The 12,828-nt window shown below is 44.0% G+C and overlaps 1 long non-coding RNA gene across 1 annotated transcript; it reads left to right on the top strand.

Moving 5' to 3' along the window:
* Positions 8,011 to 10,660, top strand: LOC110434432. Its single transcript, XR_002451932.1, has 3 exons — positions 8,011 to 8,348; positions 9,762 to 9,929; positions 10,033 to 10,660. It is a non-coding gene; the product is annotated as an uncharacterized LOC110434432 (long non-coding RNA).

Genomic DNA, 12,828 nt, shown 5'->3' with positions numbered 1-12,828 from the left:
TGACCAGATCAACCCAGTTGTGAATCTGATTGGCAGGGAGTTCCTCGAGCCATCGACGGGCGGTGTCGGAGAGGAAAAGGGGTAGCTGTCTGATGATGGCTCGATCATCCCCCCGAGCGCCACCTAGCTGACAAGCCAGCCTGAAATCGGCCAGCCATAGCTCTGGCTTGGTTTCTCCGTTGTACTTCGCGATGCTGGTTGGGGGTCGGAATGGACTAGGCAGGGGCGTGCTGCGAATCGCCCTGCTGAACACCCGCGGGCCCGGTGGCTCGGGGGCCACCCGGTCCTCGTCGCTGTCGTACCTCCCACCGCGATGCGCGCTATAACCACGTTCTTCCGCGTCTCCGTGCCGGCGGCGTCTATTTTCTTTGACGTCGTGTCGCGTGTCGTGTCGACGTTGATTGTCGGCAGGGAGGATGAGAGCGGTCTTTCTACCTCGAGGGGGAGGTTGTTGCTGGACAGACACCTCCTCTTCGATTAGAGGCTGTTCGTCGCGCTTCTCTGTGGCAGCTCCTCGTCGTCGAGATGCCGAACTTTCGGCTTGTTGAACTGGTGCCACCTGGAGCAATGTCTGAACTTCATCTCGAATTCGTCGGGCCTGGGAATTTGATGGTTCTGGCATGTTACGTAGCAGCATCGTTGCTGCCACTACATTCTGGCCTGCTCGAGGGAAATGGCCGACAGGTTGCTCCGCTTCTGTGTCACCGACGATCTGTCGATGTACCTCTCGAGCGCGTCTGCGGATACTTCCGCCCAGCGGGTAGGGCAGGTCTTGTTCGAGGATTTGCTCGAGCAGGACGAGGCGCTCGCGATCTTCGTCGAGCTTCATCTTGAGCTCTCGCAGCTGCGCGAGCTGTGCAGTTCTATCTTCCTGAGGAAGAGGGTCGAGCCGTCCGTCGTTCCCAGGCGTCCTGGGGTCTTCTTGCGCCGCGGGGGCTCGACCACCCGCAGCAGCATCCCGTGTCTCGTCGGTGGTTTCTGCCGCCCCGTCGAGGTGATAGCATTCCCTCGTAGGGTCATAGCTGTCTGTCTCGGAGTCGGAGTCCGGTTCGGCAGCGTGGAAACACTCACGTCCTTCCTCCAGCCATCGTTGCCTGAGGGAGGTGATCGAGTATCGTCCGGGGCCTAGACGGCGGAGGCCTCGTACTCGGGAAAGGTCCGGCAGTTCGGACGTCGGCCGCCGCGCTTCAGAGCTACGTGGGATGACCATTGGTCTTTCCACGTACGTCTGAGCGTTTGGGCATATCGTCTTGGCGAGCGACGCCGCGGCGTTGTCCAACCCGAACGGCAGTGCCGCCCTTGGAGAGAACAACCCGTGTGGAAGTAGCCTAGCTGCGGTGGGGGAGGGCGCGCGAGGCGCGTCTCCCCCCGTCGTCGCGTGGTGCTGAGTCGTCGTGCTTGTTGCTCGGTCACACGGTGTCGCTGCCTTGTGGCCCCCATCCTGCCTTGCGCGAGTTGTTGGTCGTGCTGAAGCAGAGGGGCCGCGGTGGTGCTGCCCGCGCCTCTTCTTAGGCGGGGAGGCGTGGTGGTGAGGGCGTCTTGGAGCCTTCAACCGTGCTGGCGTAACGCGGACACCTCCTGGTCCTTTGACTGAGAGCAAGATCATGTCGTAGCCGGAGCCCGTAGACATGAACTCGAGACTCCCAAACCAAATCACCGTGGAGCGCGGAAGCGGCGAGGCAGGAGTAGCCATCCGGAAAGTGGTGGGAAATCGGTGAAAAACACGCAGGACCCCTACCTGGCGCGCCAACTGTCGGTGTTTTTCCCCCGGGGGGTCACACCAACGAGTAAATTTGTATGCGTGCTCCCCTTTCCGGATGGTGATGCAAGAAGGCACAGAGATTTATCCTGGTTCGGGCAAGAGAAGGCCCTACGTCCAGAGGGGGGAGAGAGTTTGTATTATCTTGCACCTAAGTGCTTGTACAGGGGCGAATACAAGCGTGGTATGAAGTGTGTAGCTCTACTACGTGTGTGTGTTCTTGTGTTGTGATGTCCCCCTCTTCTATTCCTGAGTCCCTCCTTTTATAGCTCCAAGGAGAGACACAGGGTACATGCATAGATGTTAGAGTAGGGATCGATAGCCGCATGGAGCGCTGACCTACTCGAGGCTTCCGTACGGCATAGCTTCGAGCCGTCCCATCTTGATAGCTCGGTGATGATTACGCGTGCTCCTGTGTTCTGCCCTGCCAGCCGCCTTGTGCTGGTTCTGAGGTCGCATGCTTGTACGGTATGGTGGCGGACCCGACGGGGTTGCTGTGATGAAGTCAGTCGACGCCCAACTTGTCCCTAGGAAGGGACCCTGTTTGGTCGAGGGTCGGACGCTGTGTAATATGCTGGTATCTGGAGCGCTGACCTCGGGTGTCTCGAGGGGGTCCCGATTAGACGTTCCATCCTTGTTTCCTGCGTCCTGACATGCCCTGGGTCGTTCGGTGGGAAAGCTGCAAAAAGAATGATGGGACAGAAGCTTGCTCCCTATCACGCCTTCCGTGACCTGTGTGTTAGGTGGGGAAGCGTCAGGCGCATTTAATGCTTCCGCCCGCGTGCGCGCGTCAGGCGGCGGACAGTGCCCTGGCGCTCGACGCCTCTCGGTTCGCTCGAGCCCGCTTCCGTTTTCGACGGTAGTCGTCGCTCGAGCCCCGATTGATTCGCTCGACGCTATTTCCGTCTTCGAGGCTGCGACCGTCGATGGCGGCGCATACGTAAGATTAAAGCGTCGAATTGAGGGTCCCAACCTTCGTACGGGCAACCGCATAATGCGCATCGCTGAGGGTACCCCTTACCGATACCCTCGACACTGTGAAACTGTCTCCACTGCGAATTCCTTAAGAGACGCCAACTCATCACGTTCAATCACCTTTTGTGAGATCCTGTTGAAGAAGTAGCACAACCGTGTAACTGCAACTTTTATCCACACTGGGTTTATAGCCCTAATGGCAATAGGGAGAAAAGTAGTCAATATGACATGACAATCATGTGAGTTGTAGTTGTTGAGTGTAAGGTCTTTCATTGACACAATACTCCATATGCTAGAGCAGAATCCAGATGGGACTTTCAATTTCTTCAACCACACACACATCTCATGTTTCTCTTCATTGTTGAGGTTGTAGCTTGCTACTGGGAGGTGGTACTTCCCATTTTCTAGCCTAACAGGGTGAAGTTCTTTTTTATGCCTAACTATACCATGTCCAAGCGTGAATTTCATCCTTCCTTTGTCTTGCCCTTCATGTCCAACAAGGTGCCAATTACGCTTTCAAACACGTTATTCTGAACGTGCATACCATCGATCGCGTGGCGGACGTCTAACTCTAGCCAGTATTCCAAATACTCGAAGAAAATTGACTTCTTCTTGAATGTAGCCCCTGGAGCTGGCTTGACATTCTTTCTTGGTTTTCCATCTTTTGTCTTCTTCCCAAAAACAAATTTGAGTTTGCTGACTATGCTGAAAACTCTTTGGCCTTTACTGTTACCTAATGGAGCAGTAGTCTGTAGTTCACTATTATTGTCAAAGTACTTATCCATCTTTTTCAGCCGGTACCTGTGTCCTTTTGATAAGAAGCGTCTGTGCCTCATGTACACTATCTTCTTAGATGCAGTTAGGGACACGTAAGCGGTGTCATCTATGCATACCACACAACCAAACTTTCCCTTGAACTGCCCTGATAATGTAAAGAGAGCTGGGTAGTCATTGATCGTAACAAAGATAATTGCTCTCAGTGTGAATGATTCTTTGCGGTACTCGTCGAATATTTGAACACCTGTTTCCCATAGTATCTTCATGTCCTGCATTAAGGGCTCCAAGAAAACATCCATATCAACTTCAGGTTTTGTAGGTCCAGAGATAAGGATGGTTAGTAAAAGGTACTTTCGCTTCTGCATCAACCATGGAGGGAGGTTGTAGATGGTGAGGATCACTGGCCATGTGCTGTGCTTGCTGCTCCTCTCAGCAAATGGATTCATTCCGCCAGTACTCAGTGCGAACCTAACATTCCTTGGTTCATTAGCAAAGTCCTTGTGTTTTCATTGAAATCTTTCCACTGCTGTCCATCGGCTGGGTGCCGAAGCTTCCCATCGTCTTTGTTCTCATCAGAAGCATGCCAGCTCATAAGTTGGGCATCCTCTGTGTTAGCAAACAAGCACCTCAATCGATCGATCATAGGAAGGTACCACATCACCAAAGCAGGAATCTTTTTCTGCGCATAATAGTCTAGTTCTTCCTTTTCTTTGCCGGTGGGTTTTGAACTACTCTTCTGGGTCTTTTGTTGGGCCTTCTTTCGTTTTTCCCTTAGGCACAGAGGCAACACACTCTTCCTCTATGTAGTCTTTATTTGTCTTGTACCTACTTGCACCACACTTGGGACAGCTGTCTAAGTCCCTATAATCATCACCTCGATATAGGATACAATGATTTCTACAAGCGTGGATCTTCTCAACACCCATTGTGAGTGGGCTGATTAACTTCTTTGCATAATATGTGTTAGCAGGCACTTTGTTATCCTTAGGAAGCATGTCTGCGATCCTTAGGAAGCATGTCTGTGATAATGCTTAAGAACGCATCAAAGCCAGCATCAGAAAGACCATATCTAGCTTTGCACACCAACAACTTTAGCACAGACCACAACGTCGTGAACTCTTTGGTGCAACCCTTGGACTCATCATACAAAGGCTCTTCTGCTGCCTTCATTAGGGCCTCCATACCTTTCATGAAGAACATAGCCTCTAGAAATTCTGCATCTTCCGCAGCCATGTTAGTTTTGGTGCGATCTTCATTTCCTCCAATAAAACCATGATCAGGAACATTTGGCACAACATGTTCAGTGGTTAGACCATCGGTATTAGGTGGTTGTGTCTCGTGTACGAACTCAAACCCGTCAACAATTCCAGTTGTATAAGGCGCAGAGCTACCCTCTCCATGCTTTGTCCAAATCAAGTAATCTTTCATAAATCCTCGACGGACCAGATGAGTAAGGATTTGTTGAATGTCATCAGATATAACAAGATTTTTACAATCCATGCATGGACAATGTATGTGCGTCTTTCTTGTTCTTGAAGCATGGTTTTGAGCAGCATCAATAAACCTCTAGACCTCAGTTATGTATGATGGATCTAGTCTTGATAAATTATACATCCAAAATGACCTCTCCATCACTACCTGTAAAACACCATTCATATGATCTAAGGGTTTACAAAGGATTTATCTAGGGTTTATTAGCTAGGGTTTATGGTTAAGCTTGAGATTAAAGGAAAAAACCTAAGTTACATAATTAAAAAATAATCTAAGTATAGCATAACTATATAAATACATCATTCATTATAAATAGATAGATGATGTGAAAGGTAATAATAAAAAACCTAACTACCATATAATTAAAAAAATCCACAATTATCTCTCTACATAAATATACAAAGAACACACCATTGGTTTAATCTTGTAAAAACTAGCTAAATTGAGAAGCAAACATGTTGAGAGGCATTATCCAACCATATTAAGCAACCCCATCTAACCATATCAACAAATAAAGACAAGAAGCTAGCTATTCTTCTCTCTCATTCATAAAACATACATACATGTTGATAAATAAATTGAAAAATTTATAAAGAGAGAGAGAGACATAAATTAGAAAACCTAAGTATAGCATAACTATATAAATACAACATTCATTATAAAATAGATAGATGATGTGGAAGGTGACAATAAAAAAACCTACCTATCATATAATTAAAAAAATCAACAATTATCTCTCTACATAAATATACAAAGAACATACCATTGGTTTAATCTTGTAAAAACTAGCTAAATTGAGAAGCAAACATGTTGAGAGACATTATCCAACCATATTAAACAACCCCATCTAACCATATCAACAAATCAAGACAAAAAGCTAGCTATTCTTCTCTCTCACTCATGGTGAAACCCTAGATCCAAAAAGTGGCTGAAATTGAGCTAGAATGAGCAAATTAAGGCAATAGGGACATAAACTAACCTCTTTTAGCAACCTCCTTCCTAGAAATGAAGATCAAAACCTCTCCCCTTGTATTTTAAGAAATCTGGAACTCCAAAATCGCCCCCAATGGAAGATGGGTGCGAGAAACTGTGTTCTGGTTGGGGAGGAAGAAGGGGTATTGATATAGAGATAACACTGTTTCCACAGGCGGCCGAAAAATCTCTGACACCGCCCTATTTATACCACAGGCGCGTCGTAACTGGAACCGCCTGTGGTATAAAAAGGAGGCGCCAGCTATGAGCCTGTTTCTACTAGTGGTTGATTGCATCAATCGGGTAGATTAGAGCCAATTGAAGAACGCACTATGGAGACCTAGCTAAGCGCTCCAAGTTATTACCCATTCATCTTCTATGCCTTTTCAGAGTACCAAAACTAAATGGAAGACAGACCCACGGTCCAAGGGTGCACTGTTTCTGCAAAACCAACTAGGCCGAATTATATATATACACGTGATGCAACGCTATGAACTGCCCAAGGTAGGCCCTTTGTGAGGCTTCCCATATATTTCCTCTTTCAATGGGGTGCTTTAAATGTCAACCATTGTCTAGCTGATCCATCTATGAACTTACGAGGAGAGGGGTTTGGTGACCTAGTGCGGCAATTAATTCAGGTTAGTAGAGTGTATAGAAATATTTCGTTGTGATTTGATTTAGTTTGCACTGACATGCCTTCATGTTTCAATTTTGAACTTTTCAGGTGTATTGTTTTTTCATGTGTAATAGTTAACCAATGAATTCGTGCTGGAAACACATGATAAAGACAATGAAGTGGAAAAAAGAACAGTGGGATTGCTAGATTTTGTCTTGGCATATGCTAAAATACTTCATACATAGTATGTGTAAATTAGTTTTTTCTCTGAGTTACTATAACATGGTAGGTTGATCTATCCAATCCTAGACATCTTTGTTACTCAAGTTATTGTTTCGGTTATTTGCATTGTTTTATCCTTGTTGAGATCATTTGGTAATCTCCATCACATAGCTCTGCTCAACATTTTGGTTCATTTGAAAAAGTGTCAAGTCATTTGCATCCCCTTGCATACTGTTATATATGTACGACAAGGAAATATGTTTGCCATCTAACCTGTGATAAAGATGAGAACCAATTGTTCTTTCTCACGTGATATTGTAATTCTAAAATGGAGAAAAGAGTGCTTACATAAAGTTTGAAGTCCTTGACAATAACATGTCATGAAATGCAGGGACGATAACTAATTTTATCCAGCTCAAAGATGCTTGACCAAGAGATATAGGATGGCTAAAGAATTAATTTGGCCCCACTTTTGAGGGACAGGAATTGATGCATTTGCTCAAATATTCTATTTTCTAAATAAATATAAATAAAGTTAATTTTTAATGAGGCCGATTAGCACGGGCAAATATACTAGTCAAACTTAGTGGACAGGTTGCCCATGGAAAGCACCATCTACACTTGCGCCTTCGTCGGTCTCCAAGCAAGCACCAGATCGAGCAAACTGACAGGGACTCATGGGCTATCGACAGGCTGGCAAGATTGGAGAAGTAAGTGGGCCGACGTGCTAAACCTGTCTCGGCTTGGCCCAGCCCGATAGTCAAAGAATACTTGCAGTCTAATACAAAGTCCAATACAAAAGGGTCACAACCAGGCAAGGAGAAGGCGTGGAAGGACCAGATCTAGAACTGGCGACGGCAAGCGTAGGCTTGAGTCGAGGCGAGCGATTGCTCGAGGCTAGCTTTGGCTAGAATTGTATCTCCTTAATCCTCCTTCCTCCTAGTGGTTCCCCTCAATAGAAACTTCTACAACCTTCCAAAACATTGTGTGTTGGATCATGTACTATTTTTGTGTGTTACTGTTGAGTTGAGGATTAGGTCGGTGACACAAACGTGATGCCAAAAAAAAACTGCTCAAATCCAGTACCTCTGCAATTGCAAACCAATTAAACATAGGGGTGGTCAGTTCGGCCCAGTGGCTCGGCGAACTGGCCCAAACAAGTGATTTTAATGGGCTCCTCCTTCGATCCATCAAGGCGCACTGGATTAGTGGATCAGAACGGATCGAACCTTAGGGTTGGGTGGTTCGACCCGCCCCTCTGCCACTCGTCCGTGCGGCGGCGAGCCGGCATCCATGCTTCCCGTCCATACGCCACTGGCGGCGGCGGCGGCGGTCGCTGAAACACATCCGCTGCTCCCGCCTGCCCTCAACAGCCTGTTCCTGCCCGTGACGTCTGCTCCTTTCGCTCCTCCCGCCCACGACATCCGCTCCTCCGGCTCGGCGCCATCTGCAGAAGTAGCCAAGAAGAAGACCGCCGTGGACATAGGCACACGACGACCAGCGCCATCCGCTGCTCTCCTTCCTCCTCCTCCCAAGGTACCATCCCCCATCTTCACCTCTTTCTCAGACCCTAGCACCTTAATGGTTGTGTTTTTTATGGATAAAAGTTTGTGTTTTATGGATAAGTCACCTGTACTCAATGGTTGAGTGGGGGAGAGTGAAAGCTGTTAACCCTTTTCATTTTTTTCATCTTGAGTTTTCGTCAGGCTGCATTACATCATATAGATCGACTGTGTATGTAAGCTGAAGCCTTAAGGAAGCAATGCTGAACTAACAGGAGCCAAACTTGCTACTGCAAGGCGTATCTAAGGGTTGGTGATAAGACTAATCATAGATGTATTTTGTGAAGCATGCTGCCTAGTGTAGCAGATAAAATCTATGATGCTGGCCGTAACATCTTATAGCCTATAATGTAAATGTAGGGAACGGTTAATCTCTGTTCCAATTGCCTTATTTAAGGGTGAATCTCTGTTCCAACTGCCTTATTTAAGGAACAGTGTATCTTCATCCTAAATTTTTTGATGGCTTTTGGAATCACTTCAGTTATATTTTAGGGATGATTTTGTTTGGAATGGTGAAGTAACTTGGGTATGTGCATGAAGCCATTCCGTTGGAAATCTGATAGAAATAGTCTAATCAGGTGCAGATAGAAATACTCATATTAGATTTCAGCCGTTCAGGCAATCTGACTGCTCATACAGGAAAATGGGATTTGGTGAACTCCACATCTGAAAGCACCTTGGGTCGTTTAGTCAGTGTGCAGATGCTGTCTAGTTTGCTAACCTTTTTGTCCCATATGAAGTGCTTAAATGATTGAGCACTACTGCATTGTAAAATTTATATTACTAGCAGTTAATGGCTTAGGATGTAAGAGGCAATTGCCAAGCTGATACCTACAAGCATTGTTATGAATAAAAGTTGCACCTTCAGTCTTTCACATACATCAGGTGCTCTTTTTGGCTTTCTGCTGCATCCTGTTTTCACTATCTTGATATCTTTGTATTAGAATGGCTACAGAGTGATTTCTTTTTAATCAAAATAAACATCTGCAAACTAAGTTTCTCGTTCATGTGTGAAAAAAATCAGTGTAAATTCAGTGTAAATATGTAACATGCAAACTACTGGAGATCAATTTGAATCACCTAACTTTTTATAAGCTGCTATAGCTAGAGAGAGGCAGCTAATAGCTTTTTATAACCAGGGTGGTTGAATAGTCTAAAATGGGCTATAAACTAGACTTGATCAGCTAGAGCTTTTTTAGCAGCTAAGCAACTTAATTTAGGTGATTCAAACAGGGCATTCCATATTATTCTTGGATTCGTTTTCCTCTAACGGCACTAATTCTTGTACTTGTATACTCATAAGTCATAATTCATAAAATAAATCTGTTGATTTGTGGAGGTTGGACAACTAGCTCCTTGTATTCAACTAAATGGTCAAATTTTGTAGGCCTCTGCAGTTGCATATGTCTATGGAACCACCAGCAGGCAAGACTAACGCGAAGCAGGACTGAAGCGGACAGGAGCGATGCCCTACCTCTAGGGATGAGACTCTACCACCTGATATCCAACACCCCGATGTCACTTCAACGCCCACGTTGTCGTAGTTCCTATCGAGGTGATAACTTATTCATGCTGAAGCTAAAATATGTGTTATAATAGGATGAACTCAGATAAGATGTGTTCTAATATACCATTGTTTATACCATTGATTCCAGCAGTGGTTCAAAGAGAAAGAGAATGCCTCGTCCAACTAGCTTGCCTGAAAATGAAAGACCAGAACAAGTGTTCGCCGATCACGAGGCTGAGGACATGGGCGATCATTGTCAGAATCAGCTTTCAGCCTTACGAGAAGACTTATATCAGATTTTCGTTTACGTTTAACTCTTAAAACCGTGAAAGAGTTAATGTGCTTACAAGATTGGTTTCGTGCTTCTGGTTCAACAAAATTCAGTGTGGAGTCTATTGATCATTGTCTTCTCGATGGAATCAATCAACAGGAGTGAAGATGGTGAGATTCAATACCATATTTTTTCTGCTATGTGCTTCTGGTTAAAACATGCATTAGGATGAAATGCTTGGTCAATGCTATGCTCTCTGTTTTATTTTTGCCCCAATGTTAATCAATTAGCTCTCAGTATCTAGTTAGTTTAGAGGAAAGGTAGTGTTGCAATGCCTGTATAGGTATCAAATGTCAGTGTACAATGTACTCCATTTGCCCTTTTGTTTCTGCATCCTGATTCACAGATGAATTCAATCTAAAATCTAGAACATAGATTAATATTGTTTGTGATACTGATAGACTTGGTGGGATCAGTCATGCTGGCACTTATGTCAGTACAAGAAAAATCAGTATATCATATTTCCCTCTTTTTTGGGAGTTATGTTATACTACTTTTCCCTAGTTACATTGGAATATTCTATGTTTTGTGCTGATATTCAAGGACATTTGTTGCCTGCTTTGGTTTTTTCTTTGGAATTCTTAGGGGCACATTTGAGGTTGTCTCCACTGGTCCCTTCTGCATGAATTCTTTCCCATGTCATCCATTAGGTAGGCCTATCCCCACAAGAGTGTGGAAAAGACTGATAAGGACACGACTACGCTGTCCAAATAATTGCCCAATCTTTCATGGTGCAAAGTCCAAAAAAATAGGTTCTTTAATTATTTCTGTTATTTTCCAAAAAGAATTATGTGGTAGCCTGTTTGTCCCACACGGCAACAATTTTGGCTGATCTTAACACACTCGGATGAACAGCAGCAGCTATATTATATGTATTCTCAGACTCAAAAGCAAATTCTCTGACTCATTAATATTCAGAAAAGCAATAGAAACAGTCCGGCGTATAACTGATTAGAAGATATAATATTCAACTAAAAGTAATATAGTTGCCAACTAATCAGAAAACGACTTCAACTTTATAGATATATTGAGTACGAGTCATTAGAAATCTCAGCTGTAAGTTCACCTGATAATTTACTTTACGGTTTGCACAAAAAAGAACAATATACTTTATACTGATTTGGTTTACTGGACCTCTACTTGTGTGCTGCTTTAATATCAAATACTTCATTTTGTGTCATGTTGTATTTGCCACCAATTCATAGTTGTAAAATGACAAGTTTATTTAGACCCATAATGCCTGTTGTATTTATTTAACCCATCGCTACAGCAAAATATACTTTGGATTCTGGCACAAGTTGCATGCATTGCAGTCGCAGAGACATGCACGAACTATCTTGTCATTTTACAGGCTGTGCGTATAGGCTCGTACAAAGAGTTATCACTTTTATACGATTGTACGTACAGGCTGTATGTAAGTACTGTATTGGCCGATCCATATTAGCATGCATCAGCACTGAACATATATGACAGTAACACTGTGCGTGGGTCGAACCACACGATCCAATGGAGCTCCTAATCTAATCTATTCCAGCAAAAGTGTCAATCCCATGGAGCTTCTAATCTAATCTATTCCAGCAAAAGGGTCAAGTGGTGCTCCTTATATCCTTGCATGGGTAGGTGGATAGTTCCACGTTCTCTCTATGGAGCAACCACCCCCATTTTGAAAACCAATTGTTAGGTTCTCGAATAGAACCTAACGGTAACTGGATAGGAATTGGAATTCCGACAAAGAAAGCAAGAGCAGTTTGTTATTACTGCCCAGGGCTTGGCCCAAGCAGATTAACAGCTGTATTCTAACTACCTCTAACTCCACTAAAGCCTGATCAAGATGAACTATGCCTGACCAACTCTTAGCTCAACTTCATATACCTGACTGACCTGCATGCACTACTAGAAACCTAACTAAATACTTCTGTGTGTGCAAAAACACACAGAAAAATACGAATACCGTGTACCGTCAGAAAAATACACACAGAAATATAATGACAGAAAAATTGAATTTTTCTGTCGGTTCACCGTCAGAAATAATTTTTCTGTCGGTCTTGCACGCACAGAAAATTTTTGTTCGCTCAGACAAAAAATAATTTCTCTGTGTGGAAATCCACACAGAAAAAAGAAATAAACACACAGAAAAAATTATTTTGCTCAGACTAAAAACAATATTTCTGTGTAGCCATACTCACAGAAAAAAGAGTTAAACACACCAAAAAAAATATTTTTAAAACAGTAGCAAAAACATATTAATATATATATTGTCCACATAGTAATTTATGTGCATGACCAACAAGGCTTCATCCAAATAATACATAATCAGTAGTCCATCATGAATGGAGTCAACACTTACGTCAATAATTGAATCACGGTATGATCTATCAGCACATATATCATATATACAGATATGATATCTAGTCATTTATATGCTCAACATGAATACTACAATGAATTCACAAATATGAATATGGAAAAAGAAACCAAACTATTTTTTCTTGTTCAACCAATACTAAACTGCTTCTCCTTGCACTCGAAATTTTTTCTGTTGTTCAACCAATAGTAAAACTGATTCACCTTGCACTCCATCTCTACCTGTGTAAGAATAATCAAATGAAATTATGG

Source organism: Sorghum bicolor, chromosome 4 (genome assembly GCF_000003195.3).
Source record: "Sorghum bicolor cultivar BTx623 chromosome 4, Sorghum_bicolor_NCBIv3, whole genome shotgun sequence".
Classification (NCBI taxonomy): domain Eukaryota; kingdom Viridiplantae; phylum Streptophyta; class Magnoliopsida; order Poales; family Poaceae; genus Sorghum; species Sorghum bicolor.
Note: the sequence above shows the minus strand (reverse complement) of the source record. Positions and strands in the feature narration are given on the sequence as shown.